Source organism: Erinaceus europaeus, chromosome 4 (assembly GCF_950295315.1).
Source record: "Erinaceus europaeus chromosome 4, mEriEur2.1, whole genome shotgun sequence".
Lineage (NCBI taxonomy): Eukaryota > Metazoa > Chordata > Mammalia > Eulipotyphla > Erinaceidae > Erinaceus > Erinaceus europaeus.
In genome coordinates this window covers 114,968,410-114,993,121 of record NC_080165.1, presented here as the reverse complement: position 1 = coordinate 114,993,121, position 24,712 = coordinate 114,968,410, and the positions used below count along the sequence as shown (strand labels likewise).

The 24,712-nt window shown below is 35.9% G+C and overlaps 1 protein-coding gene across 3 annotated transcripts in view; it reads left to right on the top strand.

The window, feature by feature from the left end:
• The window catches only part of PDE7B (phosphodiesterase 7B), a 424,310-nt gene that overhangs the window by 215,006 nt on the left and 184,592 nt on the right, over window positions 1-24,712 (top strand). The window lies entirely within an intron of this gene.

The window sequence follows — 24,712 nt, the reverse complement described above, 5'->3', positions numbered from 1 at the left end:
TTGCCTTACTTTCCCCTTTTGACAAATAACAATAATACAGATTATTCCAGTGATATCAGAGAAAAAGATTGACTCACTCACAAATGTGGAAATAATGATTCATTGCAATTTTGGTATAAGTGCTGCATTTGAGACAGTTGTGGAGAAATTTGCTGGCTTTCTAACAGTGGGTACCAGGACCACAGAGACACCAGGATCCCTGTAAAGGCTCCTAAGGAACTCTAAAAACACTGTCAACTCAGAATGTATAATTAACCACAGGGTGCTCTCTTCCTTTCAGGGATATGTTGGTAGACATTTGGAAAGTAGTGGAATCACTTTAAAACATACATGAGTGTGTGTTTATGCATTTGAAGTCTTGGCTAGACCTCTACAGTGGAATCCTGAAATATCTGTAGAGAAAGATGTAGGACTAGTCTGAAAAGATAGAATTAAAATTACCTATGTTTTCCTCTCATACAGAGATAAGTAAGTCAAAACTACTGAACCTGTTTATAATGAGTTATACCAGGAAAGTCAAATTGCTGAATGATCTTAAAAGGAATATTATTTTTTAAATAATGCTCTGAGAAAAATATATATATGAAAAAAGGAAAACAACAATGTTGGTATCTAATAAACAATAAGTACTTAGGAAAGAGAAGAAAACCAATGATACTATGATAGTAATGTGGCAATTAGAAGATGAAGTCCCAGGAAAATGGGTCTTGATCAGGGAAAAAAATGAGGTAATATTAAAGTCACTCCATATTTCATGTGAATAGTGAAGAAGGAAAAAAAAAAGAAAAAAAAACACACACCTGGGCAGAAAACTTAGTTATGACACCTCAACTATTAGTCTCTTGGTTTATTTTGCTGTGTTATTCAATAAGGGAAATTCATATTTCAAGCTACACCTTTGTCAAAACCAACTTACTTCAATAGATGTTAGTGCATATATGGGGACAGGTGTCTATTATTGTTTATATTATAATTTAGTGGGTGGCTAGGTCCTGGCAATCCTTCAGAGAGAAAACAGAACCCCTGTCATTTTCAGCACTGAAAGCCACTTTTTTCTGGATGTTATAAAATTGAGTTAGTTGAGTCTTAATAAGCCCCAGGACTACTGCCTCCCTTTCAGTGGAATGTATCTCAGAATCACTTTTGTTCCCAGGGAGACTGCACCTGGTCTGTTGCTCACTCTGTCCTGCCTAGGAAGACTCAGGCTCTGTTTAAATACCTGCAGGGCTGCCTTTTCCCCTTCTTCGTCTGCCTTCACATTCTCAGAGAGATGAGGGACTCACACTTTGTAGCATGAGTATAAAATCCACATATACAGTGTGGAGCCATGTTAAATTGCTTCACTTCTTCACTCCTCTTGCTCCTGATCCAGCATTTCCTCCTGCATCAGATGCTAATTCACCTGTGCCCATTCTCACCATAACAGCATGACAGCCCTAGAACAAATTAGAATATTTCCCAAAATATGATACTTTTCCATTTTCAGAATGTAATGGATCAATCTGTTTCCATTATTATATAGGTATTTATGGCAGAATGTACCTCAAAATAAATAAATGACACCAAGACATGGAGATAAGTCTTCTCATTTCCTCTCTTCTCCCTCTTTGAAATAATTTTCTCTTATAATCTTTCTCTTGAATCTTACCTGAATCTTAGAATCTTCAACCAACTTATACTTTGACAATACTAAAACAGTCCTATGACCCTTAAATATAACAAGTGGTGCCCTGCTCCTGAGTCTGGTCTTATGCATAAGATGTCTTTCTTTGACTCAAACAGTTGAGAATTTTTAATTCAACACTTTCCTTGAAATGAGTTTTCTGATCTGCACTTTTTTCTGCCATCTTCTCCCCCAAAATATATATTCTTTCTTCTTTACTATCTTTATGAGAAGTTAACATATTGAGGTGGGAAGAGACTCCAAGGTCCCAAGTTCAGTCCTCAACATTACCATAAGGCAGAGCTGAGCAGTGCTTTGGTAATATATAGGCATAATTTGTTTTAAAAAATTAATATATCCTGTCAATTATGCACAATACTTTAGTAACTAAAAACTTGAAAACTAAATTCTATAACATTTTATTTATATTTTATTGCTTTTGATAGCAGATAAAACAGTTTTAAAAACCATGATAATGTATAAATTCTGCATAAAACCAATCTAGAGGACTTCAGAGATATGTGTCACTGCTTCTTTATACGTTTAACTTAATCTTAAATATTTCCAGTTTTTCTGAGAAATTACGATGGAATATAACTCTCAGTCAAACCAAAAAATAATGTTATGAAAAATCAAAAATATAAGTATGTCTCTCTTAAATTTTCTGCCTATTCTCTGGGCCCAAGTTTAAACTCCAAGCTTCAGCATACTGGGAAGTCTCAGGGGAAATTGTCTATCTTTTATTGCCTATTAAGTAAGACCTATTAAGTAAGTTTTCAGACATTGTAGTGAGAGCATCCCCAGAAGTGAGTACTGGGAAGAATGGAGAAGGATATTAAGTAAGTAGTAGTTTCTCTATTGCTGCTGAGTGCAAATACTATTCTAATAGTAATTCTAGTCAGTAGCCTATTTTAAAACTAGACATCTCTGGGCAGGACTTGTCCTTAGATGAATAGTAAATTGATTTCAAGATTCAAACTAATAACTCCACACTATGCAGCTGTGAAACTTGTCTTTCATTTTGGAGTCTTGAGTCTAAATTTTACATTATATTTTACTTATTTATTAGGCTTTTTTCCATTTCAGTACACTTTGGTTCCAGAAAAATATAAAAAATCGCAAGTCCTTCAAAGAAAATTTTACTTTCCCCATAACTGCTATGACTTGTCCTGCTGCTCAAGAATAAAAATATCATAAATTTATTCTGTATTCATGCCCAAAAATCAAAACAGCTCCAAATGGTTAATCTGATTCTGCAATACAGGTTGGCATTTAAAGTGTCACTTTAAGATATGTTAGGTGTCAGTTACGATGATTAAAAATGTTGAAGACTGAGCATTTCTATCATGTAATTCAAAGATCACTTACTAAAAGTCTTATGTATGCCAGAGACTGTGTAAGGCACGAGGGACCGAAACATTAGTCAAAAGCTTAATGAAGAAAGAGTAATTATGAACTTACAAGTTTGAGTCCCGTTTACGTCAGTTTAAAAATAAATTTTAAAAACACTCGCAAAAAAACAAACACTTGCAAATACTCATCAGCTCTAGCAATTTAAATTACTTCAAAGAATCAAGTGGTCTTAATAGTAAATGATTTTATATTCAATAATAGCATTTTTACAAAACAACTTATAGATATTAGTGTGCATTCAATCTATACGTACACTGCATAATAACTATTGACACACTTGGCAAATATCCCACTTGGATAGTGTGCTGCTTTGCCAAGTGCATGATCCAGGTTCAAGCTTAGCTTCCACCACATTTATAGAAACTTTGGTACTGTAGTGTGTGTGTGTGTGTGTGTGTGTGTGTGTGTGTGTGTGTGTGAGTGATATCGCTCTATTTAAAAATAAATAAATAAATATTGACTATTGACAATTTAATCTGTCCTAAATATGAATGCAAAATGGAGTTACAACTGAAGCACACCATTTCATCACCTTAAATTAAGCATATTCCATCATTACTTCTTTGTTTCTGTTACTGACATCAACCTTGCAGAAATCCCTATTCAAATTTTTCTCTCCAGCTTTCTAATTCCTGTTATTCTGAGTCCATAAAGCAAATTAAGTATCAGAATTTTATTTTTTATTGGTGGTTTAACACAGGTTTACAAAATTATAAGATTTTAGTGGTATAGTTAGACATTTCAATATAGTTTGCGTAAGTCACTGCACCCACCACCAAAGTCCTATGCACAAAGCCAATAACCACCATAGTCCTCACAAAGTATAAGAGATATTCTGGTTACCTATTTGTCTTACAAGTCCATTTGCTTTAATTATCTATACCCCATGTATGATAAAAATCATCCAGAAGTTGTTTTTAACCTCTGTACTTATTTCATTAGTATAGTCTCCCAAGTTTTATCCATTTTGTCCCAAATAATTTAATCTTCTCTTTTTTTCTTCTGATATTGGTGCTTTTTATTTTCATTTTTATTTATAAAATGGAAACACTGACAAGATCATAGGATAAGAATGGTAGAATTGTATACAATTCCCACCACCATAACTCTGTATCCCATCCTCTCCCCTATTAGCTTTCCTATTCAACCTTCTGGGAGTATGGACCCTGGATCATTATGGAGTGCAGAAGGTGGAAGGTCTGGCTTCTGTAATTGCTTCCCGGATGAACATAGGCATTGACAGGTCAATCCATACTCCCAGCCTGTCTCTCTCTCTCTCTCTCTTTCCCTAGTGGGGCAGATCTCTGGGGAATCAGGGATCCAGGACACATTGATGATGGTCATCTTCATCAGGAACCACATAATGGACCCCTTTGGGGGTCCCCATAGGACCTTGCACTAAATGTCTCTTTTTAAATTGGAGAGTATTATTCCATTGAATATATATTCCCCATAACTTCTTTTAAGTCATTTTTAATTTGTGACTAATAGTGGGTTACAAGATTGTAAGATTACAGTGTATGGTTCTCACTGTATCTATTACCAAACTACTGTGTTCCCACCCTCTCAAAGATAACCTCCATAGTTCCCATGAAATTTTAGCGACAGGTTATATGCATCTGTTTTTTTATTTGTTTGTTTTACAAGTTCATGTGTATCTGTTCTCTAGATTCCACATATGAGTGAAATCATTAATTGTCTTTCCTCTCTTATTTCACAAAGCACAATTACCTCTAGTTCTGTGCATTTTGTCTCAAAGAACATAATTTCATTTTTTTTAGCTCAAAGAGTAGTATTCCCTTGATCATATATCTCATAAGTTCTTTACCCAATCATTTATCATCAGGCATTTAGGTTGCTTTCAAATTTTCGATATTCTGAATAGTGCAAATAAGAACATAGGTGAGCATATGTCCTTTTGAATTATTGTACTCATCTTTTTGCATATATACCTAGGAGTGGCATTGCTGGATAATAAAGTATTTCCACTTTTATTTGCTTAAGAACTTTCCATACTGTTTTCCATAGGGCCACACCATTTTGCATTTTCTCCAACAATGTAATAGAGTCTCATATTCTCCCTCAACATATGTTATTTCCTGTTTTGTTGATGAAATCATTCTCACAGGTGTGACGCAGTATATTATGTTTTCAATTTTCAGTTCTCTAAGGATAAATGATATAACACATTTTTCATGTGTCTCTGAGTCTTCTGAATAGTTTTCTAATGTTTCCTCTAGATATTTTGCCCATTTATAACTATGTTGTTTACTGTTTTATGGTCGAGCCATATGATTTCTTTATAATTTTAGAAGGAAAATATCACAATATAATAATACATAAGACAAGCACATGGCTATCATATTAAATGGTGGAAATAGGATGTTTTACAATAACATAGGGAATAAGACAAAGATGCCTACTATCAGTGTTCTTGTTTAAAGGGATAATAGAACATAGTCATATCAATGAGACAGAATAATCAAAAAGATCCAAATTAGCAGAGAAGAAAGTTTAAGCTTTTTTTTTTCTTTACTGGGAGGATTATGTCACTTTCTTGACACATTTATGTTGTACAAGTTCTTCCCCCAGGTCCTTGGATGCTTTTTTTTTTTTTTTTTACTCTTGTGGAAGTTTCTTTCTATGTACAAAAGCTTTTTAAACTGCTGTGGTCCTGTTGTTTATTCTTTCTTTAGTTTTCTTAGCCCTTTGGGTTGAAACTGAATAATTTGATATTAAGGTCCTGAAGTTATTCACTTCTGTTTTCTTTTATGTATTTTATAATTTTAGCTTTAATATCTAGGCCTATAATCCATTTTAGCTAATCAAGATGTAAGTCATTAAATGATAGTCTAGTTTCACTTTTTCTACATGTGAATGACTAGTTTTCCCAATACCCTTATTTGAAGGGGTTTTCTTTTTCCCATTGAATGCCATGGACTCCTTTGTTCTGATACAACATTGTTTACATTACTATTGATTTTTAGTGTAATTGGAACTCAGGAATGAAATTTAATTTAAAAACATAGCTTTAAATAAGTATTTCTAAGGAAAGCTGGTGATTTGTTGTGAACAACACTGAGCTCTAGTTTCATAAATAAATTTTGTTAATTCTGTCTACACTGTATGAACCTGTACATATTACTTCACTTTTTTGTGCCTCAGTTTCTTCTTCTATAAAATGGACAGATTCTACTGTTTTCTTGTTATAGTGCTGTCTATTGCAGTGACTGATATTGGCACTATTTTCTCAGCAACTTATCTCACACCCAGTATGTTCTATTCAATTACAAAGCCCTTCATCAAATTTATGTTGTTTCATCTATAATCTCCTCTATCCTGCATTCAGAGTTCTCCATTCTCTAAAATTAGATCCCTTTTCTCATCTTATTTTTTGTTATTTTCCTCTATGCACTTATAACCCTCCCAGACAGGACAAGTATCTTACTTGCTTTCTACTTATTTTTGCTAATGCCTAAAATGACTCCTTCCACATCAACAATTTCTGCAATTTCTTAGGACCCTAATTGTATGCCTCTCCCTCCTAAAATTACCAAGAAAAAGCATTTCTTTCTTTTCTGAAATCACACAGAACTATCTCTATTTATTTCATGGAGAAATCACTTTATCTTATGATAATAGCTATTTTTCCTCTCTTCCTAGATTTTCAGCCTTTTGAGAATCTGGAAAACATTCTATTTGCTTTTTATTCTTCCTAGCATCTTTCACATGTCAGTCACTCAATAGACTTTGATAAGTAAGAAAAAGGAAATTATCAGAAAGAATAAGATAGTTAAATTCATAAATGAATATTTTCCTAGCTACTAATTACTCAAGAAATAGAATTTTTATTTCATCATTTAAATGGTATCTTTTAAATTTCTTTATTGGTATATTAGTGATTTATAATCAACAGTAAAATACAATAGCCTTTACATGTGTAACATTTCTCAGTTTTTCACATAACAATTCAACCCCCACTGGGTCCTTTTCTACCATCATGTTCTAAAACCAGAGCCCTGCCCCCACCCTATAGTCTTACTTTGGTGCAATACACCAACTCCAGTCCAAGTTCTGCTTTGTGTTTTCTGTTTTTGTTTTTCATTTTCTGTCTATGAGTGAGATCATTCCATATTCATCCTTCTCTTTCTGACTTATTCTCACTTAACATGATTCCTTCAAACTCTAAATGGCAGCTTTTAAAAATTGCATCTTGATGTTGAAAGATCAGAATTAGTCTCTGTATTCTTTAAAAAATTACTGGGGAGATTAATGGCTTACAGTCAACAGTAAATACAATTGTTGGTACATGTATAAAAATTCTATTTCCTGAAAAGCACTTTCACCCACCACGTAGGTCCTCTTCCACCTCTGTGCACCAAGACCTGAACCACCCATCATTTCAGAGTCCTTTACTTTGGTGCAAGACACCAAACTCAGTCCATGTTCTGCTTTGTTTTCCTTTCTGTTCTTAATTCTCAGTGAGATCATCTCATATTCATCCTTCCTGTGGCTTATTTCATGTAACATGATTCCTTCAAGCCCAATCCAAGATGAAGTGAAAAAGGTAAATTCAATGTCTTTAATTATTATTCCATTAAATTAGTATTCCATTGTGTATATATACTACAACTTTATTAACCACTCATCTGCTGTTGGACACCTGGGTTGCTTCCAGGTTTGGGCGATTACAAATTGTGCTGCTCCTGTTTGAGAGCATGTTACAATGCATAAGGATCCAGGTTCGAGCTCCTGTCCCCACCTGCGGGGGAAAGCTTTACAAGTGGTGAAGCAGGGCTACAGGTGTCTCTGTCTCACTCCCTCTGTATTGACCCTTTCCCTCTCAATTTCTGGCTGTCTCTATTCAATAAATAAACGAACATAATAAAATTAAAAAGAAACTTCCTTCAATGCTGTGGGGGCTTAGATTGAACCTAGGTTGCTTTGCACATGGCAAGGCAGCATCTTGTCCAAGTAAACTATTTCTCTGGTCCTGGGAGTTGCTTTTTAAGATGATGGAATTTTGAGTTGGAAATATGGGAAATTCACTGAAGGAAGGTGAACATAATGATTGCATAAAATACAAATATGCTTATGCCCTTAATAGCGCATTAAAAAAGTCCAAATCTAAAAAAAAAAAAAAAATCTGCTATGAACGTACATATACACAGATCTTTTGGGATTGGTGTGTTTGGTTCCTTAGGATATATCCTCAGGAGAGGAATTTCTGATGTATGATATCCTCACAGGGGTAAAGTGGTATCTCATTGTTATCTTTATTTGCATTTCTCTGACAATCAATGACTTAGAGTATATTTCCATATGTCTGTTGGCCTTTTGGGTCTTTTTATTTTCTTTTTTTCCCCTTATTGGGAGATTACTGTTTTACATTTGACAGTGTATACAGTAGTTTGTGCATGCATAACATATCTCAGTTTTCCACATAACGATATAACCCCCACTAGGTCCTCTGTCATCATTTCCCAGGACCTGTACTCTTCCTCCCCCCACCTACCCCAGAGACTTTTGTAATACACCAATTCCAGGCCTTTCGGGTATTTTCTTTTGTGAATAACCTGTTCATATCCTTTCTCCATTTTTGGATAGGGTCATTTGTTTTTGCTGTTGCCTTTGCTGCTGAGTTTTAGTTATTAGCCCTTCCAGCTTTTTATATTTATTTTATTTATTATTTATTTATTTATTTATTATTTTTACCAGAGCACTGTTCAGCTCTGGCTTATGGTGGTGCGGGGGCTTGAACCTGGGACTTTGGAGCCTCACACAAGACAATCTATTTGCATAACCATTATGCTGTCTACCCTCTACCCTCCTTCTAGCTTTTAAAATAAAATAATACTTAACTGTGTGTTTAATAACTATTTAAAGGGCTGTGGTGTACTTGGTTCAGTGCACACATTACCATGTACATGAATCTGGGTTCAAGTCCTTGCTTCTCACCTGCAGGAAGGACACTTCATGCAGGTGTGTGTATTTCTCTCTCCCTCTCAATTTCCCCTTCTCTCTCAGTTTGTCTGTCCCATCAAATAAAAATAAAGTAGAAAGAAAAAAAAAGGAAAAAATGGCTGCTAGGAGCCAGGGATCCATAGTGATAGCACCAAGCCCCAGCAATAACCCTCTGGCAATTAAAAAAAAAAACAATTAAAAAGAATAAAGTAAGTGAGAAATCAATATGATATAGTTCTCTCTTCATGTAGAAACATTGCAATTTCTTGATAATTATAACATATTAGATTAAATGCAAATGATTTATATTTGGTTTTACATACTTATAAATAATTTCTCTCTTCATACATCTTGGAACATTTTCTATCAGCTAAAATTTCAGAGTTGCTTCTTTTACAGATAACAGTCTGTATATTCCTCAACATAATTTCAAAAATAGAATGTGGAAGGTGTGTGTTTACCCAGTTTTACAAATGAACTTTTGAGGGAATGGAGCTGAATGAAGGAAGTTGTTCACACATCCTCTACTCTTTGCCTAGAAACAGTTTCTCTCTTTCTTTTCTTTTCTTTTCTTTCTTTCTTCCTTTCTTTTCTTTCTTTCTTCCTTTCTTTCTTCTTTCTCCTTTAACAAGACTAATTTAACTAGACAGAAAAACAAGGACTTTTCAGCTAATTCCACAGTGAGAACAATTATTGAAAAATAAAAAGAAAAAAAAAGAAAAGGCAAGAAAAGAAGGAAAAAGAAATTTTCAAGTTATTTTTGAACTCACAACAACAGCCGAAAGTATGTGTTTATTTCTGTTACTTTTTCACTCTTTGTCAATATGCAACATGGTTCATTGTAAGGATATACTCACCACATTAGAAACACCAAGAATAGTGCAATTTACTTGCAGTATATAGTGACCTAGCCTAGATATACTCACAGTGCAGATTTTACTCTTCCCTTTTTATCTGTCTAACTTGTTTTATTTTTCCAGACTTGACTACAATTTCTAAAATGCTCAGAGACCACCCAATAAGTTAGTTTTTTTATCTTTTCAATTATTTTTAGAAGTATGCTCTAGTAGTTACCTTTAATAATAATAATAATAACAATTATTATTATTATTACAAAATGGAGATATTGACAAGATCATAGGGTAAGAGGGATACAATTCCACACAATTCCCGCCACCAGAACTTCCTATCCCATTCCCTCCTCCTTGAAGGCTTTCCTATTCTTTATCCCTCTGTGCATCCCGTGAGTACCCATTCATTGGGGAAACTGACGATCCTTCCTAGCCGACTGAATCCACATGGATCCCAGTCACTTTCAAAGCCAGCAACAAGCAGCTCCTGACAGCTTTCAACCTGACGCTGCTGACTGGCTACGGAAGAAGGGCAAATGCTAGAAGAAGAAGATCCCTCTGTGAGTATGGACCCAGAGTCATTGTGGGGTGCAGAAGGTGGAAGGTCTGGCTTCTGTAATTGCTTCCCTGGTGAACACAGGCATTGGCAGGTCAATCCATACTCCCAGCCTGTCTCTCTCTTTCCCTAATGGGGCAGGGTTTTGTAGAGGCAGAGCTCCAGGACATATTGGTGGGGTCTTCTGCCCAGAGAAGTCAGTTTGGCATCATGGTAGCATCTGGAACCTGGTGGCTGAAAAAGAGTTAAGAGGGCGGGGGTAGATAGCATAATGGCTGTGTAAAGAGACTCTCATGCATGTAGCTTCAAAGTCCAAGGTTCAGTCCTCTGCGCCACCAATAAACTAGAGCTGAAGAGTACTCTAGTTAAAAAAAAAAAAAACTAAAAAGAAAAAGAGTTAAGATATAAAGCAGGAAAAATTGTTGACTAATCATGAACCTAAAGGCAAGAATATTGCAGATGAAGATCTGGGGTGTCTCCATTTTGGAAAAAGCTAGTAAGTCTATTTTAGGTATGGGTACCAAGGGGCCCATGGCTTTACTAGTTTTTGCCTGAGCCTGACAGACACCATGCAGGTAGACCCAAGGTATTGTTTGGGGAAATGGTGTCATAGTTGGTAAAAGGACTAGAAAGCTGAATCAGAGAAGAGAATAGCTCCCAAATATGGGAAAAGAAACTCAAAGGGGGAAGGGAGGGGTGATGCACATGTTAAAATGGCAATAACCCAGGTTAGCTTCATTAGTGGTGAAGCAGTGTTGCAGGTATCTCTCTGTCTCTCTCCCTTGCTACCTCCCCCTTCACTCTTGATTTCTGGCTGACTTTATCCAATAAATAAAGATAATAAAAATGTAAACAGAGAGAGATTGAAAGGGAATGGGGTGATAGGGAAATAAAGGGAGACATTTGCAGCACTGTTTCATCACTTGTGACACTTTCCCTCCACAAGTGGGGGCCAAGGCCTGGAAATAGGGTCCTTGTCCATGATAACATGTGTGCTTGATTGGATATCTTCAACTTTCAAAAGTGTTCAGAGTCCACTTCCTTCAAGATATTTCTCACATAAAAAAAATCTACATGCTATCTTACTTATTCTAAACTAAACATCTTTCCTGAACATTTTATTACTTTTTCATCTCTCACCAAAGTACTATACTGAAGAACTACTATAAAAGAATCTGAAGGTCATGGTTCTTCTTGTTAATTATATGCAATTGGAAGGCATAGTTGACAAAAATAAAAGTTTGAGATGTGTGTAGTCTTATAAATCCTAGGATCCAAATGTAACTGGAGAAAATAAAATTCCCAGGGAAATAAGAAATATGAACTTCAAAAGAAATGTAATAATGATTACATGAATCTGGTAGTATATTTTAAAAGGCAGAAAATTCACAAAAGTGTTTAAATATAAGCAAGATAAGAGATAGAATAGGAATAAATGTTAATCTTTAGTCAAGATTTAGAAAAGAACAGTTAAACAAGGATAATAAGACACATATTATCCAGCATTAAATTTATACCAATGAATTCTCACATATCCTTCAGCTATTAGAATTTAAATCAAAGCACAAACATTTTCTTGCTTCTACCTCTGTATACCCCCACCCTCTTTTTCTTTATCAAACCAGGGTCTTGTGCAAATACAGCTTAATCAAGTCAGGCTGCATTTTGATTCAAATTGAAATACAGGGAGAAACACTTCCTCGTAATAGCACCTCCCAAGTGCTGCTGAAGTTTGAACCTGGGTCAAACTCTTGGCAAAATACAGACTCTATACTGTAAGCTATCTCCCCATCCCTCTATTTCTTCTTCTGATGGCACTCTTAGATAAAATCTTAAATAAGACCTGATAATATCTTGATGAGCTCCTGCAAAAGCCCAAAGACATCTTCCTTTATAACATAGCCTATTTCTCTGCTCACTAGTAAAATGTGTCTCTTGAGTTTATCAAAATGGGATATAAAAATATCTAAAATTTCTAATTAACCGGGTTATAGTCACTATCCTCTGTATTAAATTACTTCTTAGACAAATACCTTCTGTCCTCTTAAAGAAGGTATATGGAAGAATATACTTCTCCAATTTCCACATAGCTATCTGAATGTTTCTATTATACACAAGCAAGTGCTGGCCTAATAAATGAAAGTAAATGAACATTCATCTGACCACTGGGCCTTTGCTTTACTGTCTTCTCACCATTACCCTGTGTGTCAGGAGAGCAACTTACATGGAAACACTGATACCCACCCCCTTCCTATTTTCTCTATAACTCAGTCAATGCTTAGGCATAACCTTTCCCTGTTCTTCACTCTACAATTCACCCAAGATTTAGTTACACTGACTTTTTTTTTTCATTACTGAGACTTCACTGGTCTAGGCTGATTTTTTTCAGATAGAAAGACAAAGAGAAAGAGAAACAGAGGAAGAGAAAGAGATAGAGAGAAAGACACTACAACACTGAAGTTTCCTTGAATGTGGTGGGGTCTGGCTTAAATCTGGGCTTTGTACATGGAAAAACAAGTATACTGAGTAAGCTATTCGGCCAGCCTTGTACACTGATTTTTTACCCTAGTTATCTCCTCTCAGTTTTAAATGATATATATACTCGACAAATCTTTTGACCACTCCCCTAATTCTATAGTAGAATAAAAAAATATATTTCCTTTTAGTTAAATTAGAATATGAAATTAAAACTGTGACTTTATAATACTTATAAATTCAAAGGATAATTATTTCTACCTTTTTATACTGCCAATTGTTTCAATTTGGTGATAAATGTTTTGCATACTATGATTAGACAGAATTGAGCTAAAGTAAATTTTGTTTTGAAAATGCATCAAATAGATATTCTCTAGGAGGAAAAATGGAAAAAAAACTATTTCAATATTACACTCAAATACTTAGATTCTACACAGCAAGTATCAACTGAATAGAATTTATTCCTAACTTAGAAATAAAAAAAAAACTGACACCTATACTTATTGATTATTTATTTAAGATACAGGAAAGGAAATAATTCAAATTTCCAGACTTCTCTTTAATATAATTGAATAATTGTCTTCTAGTATCTTCTTTTCTCATAGCATTGTGTTATATAATCTCAGAAGGAGGGTTATGATATGTTGGAAAAGACAAATACATAAGTAATTCACGGATATCAAAGCAAAGTGGCACTTTAAGATAGAATAGGAATAATAGTAAGTGGGGACACTGAGAAAAGACTAAAACTGCTTACTCAATTAAGTTTATGTAGTGATTGTAATGTGCCAAACATGGTTTCCATTCCTTAGGGGAAAAAATGAATGAACTAAGAAAATTGAGGTAAATGAGTGGAGATGTAGAAAGTTAAGTAGTGTGGAGATATTAAGGCATGCAAACTGACAGGTTCATAGATTAAGCCTGTGTCAACAGAAAGGACTGACTAGTTATGTCTATACTACCTATGGGTGTTAAAAAAAAAAAGTTTCCAGAGAGGAGGTGACGTTTTTAATTTTTTTTCTTTACTATTTTTTCCCCAGAGCACTGCTCAGCTCTGGTTTTGGTGGTGTGGGATTGAACCTAGGACTTTGGAACCTCAAGCATTAGGCTCTCTTTGCAAAGCCATTAATTATGCTATCTCCCCCACCCAAGGTGATTTTTTTTTTAATTCAAAGTAAATTGTATTTTTCAAGTGAAGAAGAGCTAAAGGACACTTCTGGAAGAAGAAAGATTAAAACTGCAAGAAATTCTTGGAAGTGCTTAGTCATAGAATGGTTTGAAAGACCAAAAATAAGAATGGAAAGACAGACTGAATATTAAATGACCAAAGCCCTCCTTCATTTGTTGTTCTAAAGAGTATGACCTCCACTATTATTAATAATTCCAGTAGAAAGTTACATGATAAACTTTACCCTTTAGTAGGATGGGTGTAGCAACAGTGACTCGTAGGAGTTGGACTTGGGAGGAGGATACTAATAGATTTCTATCAGCATAGCACTGAGTGCCCAATCATATAGATGCTGAAAATTTTGACATGATATTTTTCTTTTAACTTACAAACCACCTTTCCTACATGTGATAGTGTTCTACACAGAACTATAAGAAATAATATATGCCATCATTACACCATTGTATTTTGAAAGATTTATAGTCTTGATGTTCTTCAATTCAGACCTCCCATTCCAACCATGTTCATCTCGACCCCAAATTCAAACCTTGACACAATTTATTCTCATACTTTTAGAACTATCTGGTCCTCTCATATCGCCAAATCATATTTCATTCCTTCTCCAGGTTTCCATTTTTTATATTTAAGTAAATATTTGTTTCAAGAAGGCACCACATAAAGAATAAGATGTATAAGAAAAACACAATTTTTTATATAACTTATGATGTAGTGAGTTAGATAAAGTCCAAAGTCAAATAAAAGTTAAGTGTGATAGATGCTACAAGAAGATTTGAACATTAACTATGAAGTACTCAGAAGTACTATGAAGTACTCAGAACATTAACCATGAAGTACTCAGAAGGCTTTGTATAGACTGGAAACACAACTTATATCTATATTTTTGTTGGAGCCATATTTTCAAGATGGTTATGATCACAGCAAGATGTAACAAGGTTGTGATCAGGTGACTGTCTTATTGAGGAAATTAACACTGCACTGATGCAAAGATAGAAAAGCATAAAAAAGTTTTTAAAACTGATAATTCGACAAGTCTGCTTTGTACAATATTTTGTATGAAGAATAATAAGTATAATGGGAGACAAAGAAAGGCATTAATGGTGGAACCACCTTTTATATGAATAGGAACTTTTAACTATTGTACAGACATTGAGAATTTTTGTTATCTATTTTTGTGTTGTTGCCAGGGCTCCAATCAAGCTTTAAGATAGAAGGAGTTAAATGATAGATAGACAGATGATAGAGAAATGAAAAGGCACCAATGTTTTCACCAGTGCAATGGGAACCAGGTTCAAATCTGGATTGTGAACATGGCAAAGCAGACACTAATTTGCCAGCCCACCATTGAAAAATTATAAGTAGAAAAGTCCTTACTTCAATGGAATGTGCCTTTAATATGATCTCATTAAACCATTTCATGTTTTGTAGGATAAAACTGAAATTCCACATAGGCTGTAAAGGCCCTAGTCCCTTGATGCCTATCCATGCAGTTGACTCAGCCATGCTGCCTGGAATAGTCAAGCCCTTAAGTCTTTCACCTTCAACACTGTTTCTTTACACAATTATGTTCTCTTCATTTCCGAGTACTAACATTATCTGTGGTTACCATTTATATGAGCAAAAAAAAAAAAGTTATGTGTCATATGCCCATAAATGCATGTGTTTTGTTTTCAGACATAGATTATAAATCATTCTGAGCAAGTCCAAACCCTCTTTGAATTTCCACCTAGAGTGCCTTCAATGGAAAAGATAGTCATTCAAAAAGAAGGAGAAGAAGGAGGAGGAGGAGAAAGAGGAGGAGGAAGAGAAGGAGAAAGAGGAGGAGGAGGGGGGGGGAAGGGGAAGGGGAAGGGGAAGGGGAAGGGGAAGGAGGAGGAGGAGGAGGAGGAGGAGGAGGAGGAGGAGGAGGAGGAGAAGAAGAAGAAGAAGAAGAAGAAGAAGAAGAAGAAGAAGAAGAAGAAGAAGAAGAAGAAGAAGAAGAAGAAGAAGAAGAAGAAGAAGAAGAAGAAGACTCAACAATAACATACAAAGGAAAAGATTGGGGAGAAAGAATAATAGTTATGCAAAAAGTCTTTCATGCCTGAGGCTCTGAAGTCCTAGGTTCAATTATCAGTACCACTATAAACCAGAACTGAGCAGTGGTCTGTTCTCTCTGTCTGTCTCTGTATTTCTCACTCATTTAAAAAAATGAATAAGTAAAATATTTTTAAGGAATTTAAACAGGATTGTGAGGTTAAAAGAAATAATATACTGGGAGTCGGGTGGTAGCACAGTGGTTAAGCGCACGTGGCACAAAGCACAAGGACAGTGTATGGATCCCGGTTCAAGCCCCCAGCTTCACAAGTGGTGAACCAGGTCTGCAGGTGTCTATCTTTATCTCCCTCTCTCTGTCTCCCCCTACCTCTCTCCATTTCTCTCTATCCTATCTAACAATGACGACATAAATAACAACAGCAACAATAAAAAACAAGGGCAACAAAAGGGAAAATAAATAAATATTAAGAAAGAAAAATAAAAAAAGAAATGATATACTCTAACTACTCCCCAAAGAAAATAAAAAAGTCTGATATAAAAATAAAATAGAGGTCATACCCAAAGGAAAAAAAATTCTGACATAAAAATAAAATAAAGATCATAACTGTAAAATTATTGGATGCTATGACCATTGTAAAGGGAATGTTACTTTAACTCTATGTAAATGGAGTTACTTTAACTCTATTCAATAGTCTTCTTTTCTACACTGTTGCCTATAAATAGAGATTCAGGAGGACAGAACAGATGGGGCCAGTAAATGTAGATGCTAGAAGTTTAGTTCTATAATACATTTTTTCAGAGACTATCAAGGATTAACTCTTCAATCCTCCAGGTTCTCTTCTCAAACATAATGCTTAATTGAGATAGCAAGTTGAAGGACAGGGAGAATAGTTCACCTGGATAGTGTGCCTGTTTTGCCATGCCAGAGTTGAGCCCAGCTCCCATGGCATTGGAAGAAGCTTTGATGGTATGGTCTAGCTATCTTTATTTGAAAAAATTCAGCATAGTGTGGTGAAGACCTGGTGTGGTGATGACAAATTGACTGATTGATTGATTGGTTAGCAGACAAACTAATGATTTAGCAACACATAAGCAAAATTTAGCAAACCCAACCACTGTTTTTCTTTCTTGCTTCTGGTTCTGTACCCAAAGGGGGGAAATGTCAGATCTGATGGCCATTTTTCTCTTTTTATTTTCTTAAACAATCTCTCCCTTCTCTCAGTAGCTTTCATGAATGTCTGTATTATGCCGTTCACAGCCTGCCTGTTTATTCACACAAACAAAGCAATAGAAACACAATTGAAGTGGCTTCTTCTTTTTAATGAACAATATACCTTGCTCCATTAAAAATAAGACCCTACTCTGAACCATTGCAGACACTTTCTGTGCTAATTAAAAAAAGAAAATTCAGCAACTGTGAAATGATAGGGATGGACAGAGCTTTCTGATGTTTTTCCTAATTATTTTTACTTTGTGCTCTCTGTACCTTTGGCTCTAGCTGAGGCAGAAATGGTGAAATGCCATAAAATAACTCCCTCTCTCTCTCTCAAAGTATATTTGGCCTGACAGGAAACAGGAAATACCAGAAAAGATCACAAGAAAAGCTGTAATCATAAGATTTCTAGCCTAATTCTTTTGACGTCAACAGTTTAGATAAGTCAGATAAGCAATCACAAGCATCTGGGAGCTTTGGAGTGCCAATTCAAATACCCCAAGTGCATCTTCAACCCTTTTGAACTCTCACATTGTTGTTTTGCCATGGTCTCCTCCTCCCCAAGAAGCATATCCTGAAATTGTGAATTATGGATTTAGTGTCAACATTAAGGTATTCAAAAATATTACACAGAGCCTCTAAATACTCCTCATACCTGCTCAGCTTCTTTGGTGTGTTATAAATCCTGGAAGAAACTAGATGTAAAAAAATCATAGGAAAACTAACTCTGGTTTGTCTCTAGAAGAGTTAGCTTCCTAATGCATAACTTTTCAATCTTGGCAAATTATTTATATCTATGAAATATCTCTGATGATATGTTAAGAGATTCATTGTTATGTACAAAATATGCAATAACTAATAGCATTACTATATTTTTATTACCACAACTCCCATTGCTCACTACATAGAATATTTATGGGTTAATTAAATATAAATTATTTGGGGAATACAGTCCACGCTGAGAAGTTTTCATAACTTCAGATGTAGGAAATGGAACCTAACCATTATATAATAAGCAAAAGTGCATCAGAGTTGTTCAAAAGGTGAAGTAAGAACTTAAATTAAGAGTTTAAAGGGCAGGACAGTGGCTAAGCATGCAGACTTTGCATGCATGAGGCCTTGGGTTTGATCCCTGACTTCACATAAAAACAAGAAAGCAAGAAAAACAAAGTCAGAATAGAGCACTATACAGAGCAGAATTGTTCCCTGAATTCTCTTTTTCCCTCTCAATTTTTTAATTGCTATTGCATTATACCTCCTTCCAAAAAGATCTGTAGATATTTAAGAAGTATTCAATTGAATATAAGCACACAAAGACATAAAACATTCTGTCAGAACAAAAGACAAAACTCATAAAGAAAAGAAGGAATGAAGGAGAACAATTGTGCAAAGAAAGTGAACAAAATTGAAATGCAAATTTATTAGCAGACAGAGCAGAGGGGAAACTAAAATTATTACAGAGTTCATTATCTCCAGGGAAAATTCATTGGGAAGAACAACAGTGTTCCCTGCTTTGAAGCATTAGGAACAGTTGTTGATAAAGACTCTTTGTATAGGAATGAAGGATGTGCTTCCAGAGGATTTAAGTAGATAAGCATAGGTGTACACTGTGGGGTGGAGTCCACAGACTGACTCATGGAGAGATGCTTACAGGGAGATCACTCAGTGGGAATCAAAAGGTAGATTAGCACGAGTTTGTGGCTCTGGGTGGTCAGATATAGTTCAAGTTCAGACAATATGTGGAGTTAAGAATATAACTAGAAGAATATAGCTTGGTAAAAGAAGTATAAGGCTCCATGGGGTTCACTTTTGCAAATGTTTGAAATTAAATTACAGGCTCCTGGGCATTGAAGTTTTACCCTACATTGAGTATACCTGCCATTATAATTTCTAAACTGTAAAGATAAAAATTAAGCCAGATTGCCTGCTATTAGTGTTTTTATGTTTTATTTGATCTGTGTCAAATATTTGACTTTGAATAAATATGTATTAGTAGTGTGTCCTAATTAACTCATAGATGAGTCTTGAGTCTCCTCCTAGCTTTTTCCTCACATTTTTTCCTTTGATAGCTTCAACTGAGCCCTTTACTGCTATTCTTCTTGTGTAGTGAGCACATGCATGTTCTACTAAATATGGAGAATAAGTATCTGAATGTGTTTTTCATTTTTCATCTGAACACATTTCCCACATTTTGCCCGACATTCTGCTCAGTGAATTTGGAAAGAATGTAAGTGTTTGGATTAAAAGATAAATATTATATTCAAGGAAGAACAGTAAGTATGAAAACAAGGGAACTTATTCCTATTCAGCACAAAAGAGATGAACAGCTGGGTGTTAAGTATATTTTCAAAAAACCTTTTACTGGAGGAACACTGGTTTATAGAGCACTAAAATCCTGTATCTATATACTACATTATATTTACCTTCAAAAGTCTAGTTTCTATCCTTCCTTCCTGAGAGTGACAGAAAGAGATCTTTCCTAATGTTATTTGCAAAAAAACTTACTGCAAAGGCTTACCAGTATGACAGAGGTAGGGGTAGGGGATGATGGAGGAACTAAAGAAAGCAAGTTGAGTCGGATGGTAGCAGTGGGTTAAGTACACAAGGTGCAAAGTGCAGGGGATGGCGGAAGGATCCTGGTTCAAGCCCCTGGCCCCCCACCTGCAAGGGAGTCACTTCACAGGCCATGAAGCAGGTCTGCAGGTGTCTGTCTTTCGATCCTCCTCTCTGTACTCCCCTCCTCTCTCTGTTTCTCTCTGTCCTATCCAACAACAATGACATCAATAACAACAATGATAACTGCAACAATAAAACAGCAAGGGCATCAAAAAGGAATAAATAAATAATAACCACAGCTATGGTAAAACAACCAGGGTAGCAAAAGGGAAAAAATGGCCTCCAGGAGCAGTGGATTCATGACCCTGGAGGCAAAAAGAAAGAAAGAAAGAAGAAGGAAGGAAGGAAGGAAGGAAGGAAGGAAGGAAGGAAGGAAGGAAACAAGTTAATGGTGAAAAGAAAATATGACTCTAGTTTATCTAAGTATAATATGTGGGACAGTGATCTTCCAAAATAAGAAGAAGAAACTAAAATATGAGCAAAATACAGTTGAAGAGACAGAGTATCATCTGCTCTCTGGAAAGAGTAACAGAGCTTAGAAGGAGAAAAAGGAGAAGAGAACTAGATAAATGGAATGGAGTGTAAGTGGTTGGGGGACTCTGCATGCATATGAAAAAAATTGTGGGGAGCACAAAAATGCACCTGGTTAAGCTCACATAGTGCAAAACACAAGGTACAGTGCAAGGATCCTGGTTCAAGCCCCCGGCTTCCCACCTGCAGTAGGAGAGCACTTCACAAGTTGTGAAGCAGGTTTACAGGTGTCTATCTTTCTCTCCCCCTCTCTATCTTTCCCGTCTCTCTCAATTTCTTTCTGACCTATCCAACAGCAATTACAGCAGCAACAACAATAACAACAACAACAATGAGGAAAAATGACGGTGTCAAGAGCAATGGGTTCATAGTGCAAGCATCAAGTTCCATCCATAACCCTGGAGGCAAAAAATTAAATAATAAAAAAAAAAGATAAAGAAGATGGAACAAGGGGAGAAGGAGAACAAGAAAGAACAGGAGGAATAGGGGGTCAGTTGGTAGCCCAGCAGGCTAAGCACACTTGGCACAAGGTGCAGGGACCAGCTTAAGGATCCCAATTCTAGCCCCCAGCTCCCCACCTGAAGGGGAGTCGCTTCACAGACGGTGAAGCACGTCTGCAGGTGTCTATCTTTCTCCTCCTCCTCTCTTGATTTCTCTCTGTCCTATCCAGCAATGAACATCAAGAACAACAATAATAACCACAACAAGGCTACAACAACAATGGCAACAAAAAGGAGGGGGGGAAATGGCCTCCAGGAACAGTGGATTCATTGTGCAGGCACTGAGCCCCAGCAATAACCCTGGAGCAAAAAAAGAAGAAGAAGAAGAAGAAGAAGAAGAAGAAGAAGAAGAAGAAGAAGAAGAAGAAGAAGAAGAAGAAGAAGAAGAAGGAGAAGAAATGTTAGTTACTGTGTCTTAAATGCAACTACTCAAATTGCTGACATTTTAGAAAGGTCAAATTGAATCCTTGCTATCAACAATTACTGTAAATTTATATTATCTGTCTTTTTATTTAATTTATTTATAAAATAAAAATAGAAAATATTGACAGAACCATAGAATAAGAGGGGTGAAATTCCACACATTTCCCACTACCAGAGTTCCATATACCATCCCCTCCACTGGAAGCTTTCCTGTTCTTTGTCTCTCTGGGAGCATGGGCCCAGGGTCATTATGAGGTGCAGAAAGTGGGAGCTCTGGCTTCTATAATTGCTTCTCCACTGAACATCAGCATTGGCAGGTTGATATATACTCCCATCCTGTCCCTATCATTCCCTACTAGGGCAGGGCTCTGGAGAGATGGGGTTCCAGGGTATATTGGTGAGATCGTCTGTCTAGGGAAGTCAGTTTGGGCTCATGGTGGCTTCTACAACTTGATGTTTGGAATGTGTATTCCTCTGCTTCCTCCTTTCTTGTGGGACTTCTTTCAGTAGTTCTTGTAAGGTGGGGGTGATTGTGGCAAATTTCTTTAGTTCTTGAATATTTGAGAAAACTTTTATTTCTCCCTCATATTTGAAGGAAAATTTTGCAGGATATAATACTCATGGCTGAAATTCCCTCTCCTTTAGAACATTGAATATGTCATTCCACTCTCTCCTTCCCTTTAGAGTTTGTGAAGATAAATCTGATAAAGGTCTTATAGCTCTGCCTTTGTATGTAACTTCTTTCCTTTCCCTAGCAGCCAGCAAAAATTTTTCCTTGTCATTGACTTTTGATAGTTTTACAATGATATGCCATGGCTTTGGTCTTTTTGTATTTATAAATCTGGGTGATTGTTCTGCCTCTTGAATGAGAATATTCTGATGGTTTCCTAAGTGAGGGAAGTTCTCAGCTAAACTTGCTCTGAAAATGGACTCTGAAATGTTGGCCTTGTCCTCCTCCTCAGATATACCTATCACTCTTATATTCAATATTTTGATGGAGTCTACAATTTCACAGAGAGTTGCTTCAGTCTTTCTGAACCATTCCTCTCCCATATCTTTGAATTGAAAAAGTGGGCTGTCCATATCTTCTAGACTGGAGATTATTTCTTCTGAATGTGTGAATCTACTCCCTAAGCCTTATACTTGGGCATGGATTGCAGTCAGAGTATCTTTTACTCCCTGGAGTTTTGTTTGAAATTTTTCTTCCATTCTTCCTAACTGCTTAGTGAGTTCTGACTGAAGTTCTTTTTTCAAGATTTGAACATTCTTAATGAAGCCTGTTATAAGTTCCTTTCTTGTGTGTTTTAATTCCATAGTAACATGCTCTTTTAATTCTTGCTTAATATCTTGGAGAGTCCTCATAATGAGCTTTATGTAGTCTGTCTCTGAGAGTCTCTCTAAATTCGTAATTCCTTGGATTTCCTCTGTTTCATTTCTTCCTAGCTGATATGACATAGTTGGCTGTTTAGTTCTGTTTCTCTGCTTGAACATGTTTTGTGCTGGTCATTAATGGCCAGAATGTAGTGGTGCTATTGTGATCTCTAAGTTTCTCTTGTTTGTATGATCTGTGGGAGGTGGTTGCTTTGGGCTGTCTTGTGGTCACAAATATTCTGTTTTATGTTTTGTCCTTGCCTTAAATTCAGAAGACTAAAAATCCCCCTGAGTCAAAGATTGAGAGGTTTTTAGCCCCCGTCTCTTTTCTTCTGGCACTAGAAACAATGTTACTTGCTTGCTGCACTTAAAGTGAAATCTCCGAAATGGCACAGCTTAGCACCCATGATGCTCTGAGCTCTGATTCAATTTTGCTTTTCTTCAACCCTCACCCCTTTTGCTCCCACTGCATGCGAGCATCCACCTGAGGCTGCAGAACTTTCAGTTGTAGATTATGACTTCAGTTGGGTCTCTTGTGGTATTTCTTTGTTCTTTTGGGAGAAGAGGCTATTCGGTCCCAGTTATCCCATGGCCATGCCCCCCAGAAGTTCTATTATTGGTCTTTGCCACATTAACTGAATAAGTTTGACTTGCATTTGGTAAACAAGCTTGAAGTGAGAATCAACTAGAGTACATTCACACTTTGGTGTGCTAAATACTCATACTACAAGATTACAATAAAAATTTTCAAAATATGCTTTAAAGTTTTCTTGGGCACCATAGAAACTGTTAAGCTCTTTCTGTGGTTATTGCTTACTATTGGCCTGGAAAGTTGAAAAGCTAGAGGATAAAGAGACTTGCAGTTCTGAGGGAAACTTGAACTCTCAATTCCTTTAGAAATTTAGACTGTGTTTTTTGTTTTTCTTTATTGGGGAATTAATGGTTTATAGTCAACAGTAAAATACAGTAGTTTGTACATGCATAACATTTCACAATTTTCCACATAACAATAAAATCCCCACTAGATCCTCTGTCATCATGTTCCAGGACCTGAACCCCCCACCCTCACTACATAGTCTTTTACTTTGGTGCAATACGCCAACTCCAGTCCAAGTTCTGCTTAATGTTGTCTCTTCTGATCTTGTTTTCAACAAAAAACAAGAGTGAGATCATCCCACATTCATCATTCTGTTTTTGACTTATCTCACTTATCATGATTTCTTCAAGCTCTGGCCAAGATGGGCTAAAAAATGTGAAATCACCATTTTTAATAGCTGAGTAATATCCTATTGTGTATATAGACCACAACTTGCTCAGTCACTTATCTGTTGGACACCTGGGTTGCTTCCTAGTTTTGGCTATTACAAATTGTGCTGCTATGAACATAAGTATACACAAATCTTTTTGGATGGTTGTGTTTGGCTCCTTAGGATAAATCCCTAGAAGAGAAATTGCAGGGTCATAGGGTAGGTCCACTTCTAGCCTTCACCAGAACCCATTCTTGACACCAAAATATATTATCTTCATAAATATAGCATGTAAAATAGTAACTTATGCTTTGTCTGTGATGGATGAATCAATTCTAAATGTATATATGTGCGTCACGCTTACAAAAATACTCTCCATTATATGACACATCTTATAAAGGCAAACAATGTTCTTTTTTATCTTTTTTTATCATGTGCTTGAATATCTCTCTAGAAAAACCTTTTCTCTTTTGATGTTCTTCCTAGGCCCAATTCAATAACCACATTTTTCATGAAGCTTCTCCTCACTTTTTTCTCTTCTTAAACACAACATTCATGATTGCTGTCATGTCAAAGCCCACTTGTTTTTGTAAACAAGTTAGCTGAATCAAGTCTCTACTATATTATTCTGTCAGTATCCTCTTAAGACTTATTAATGCAAAAAAGTTA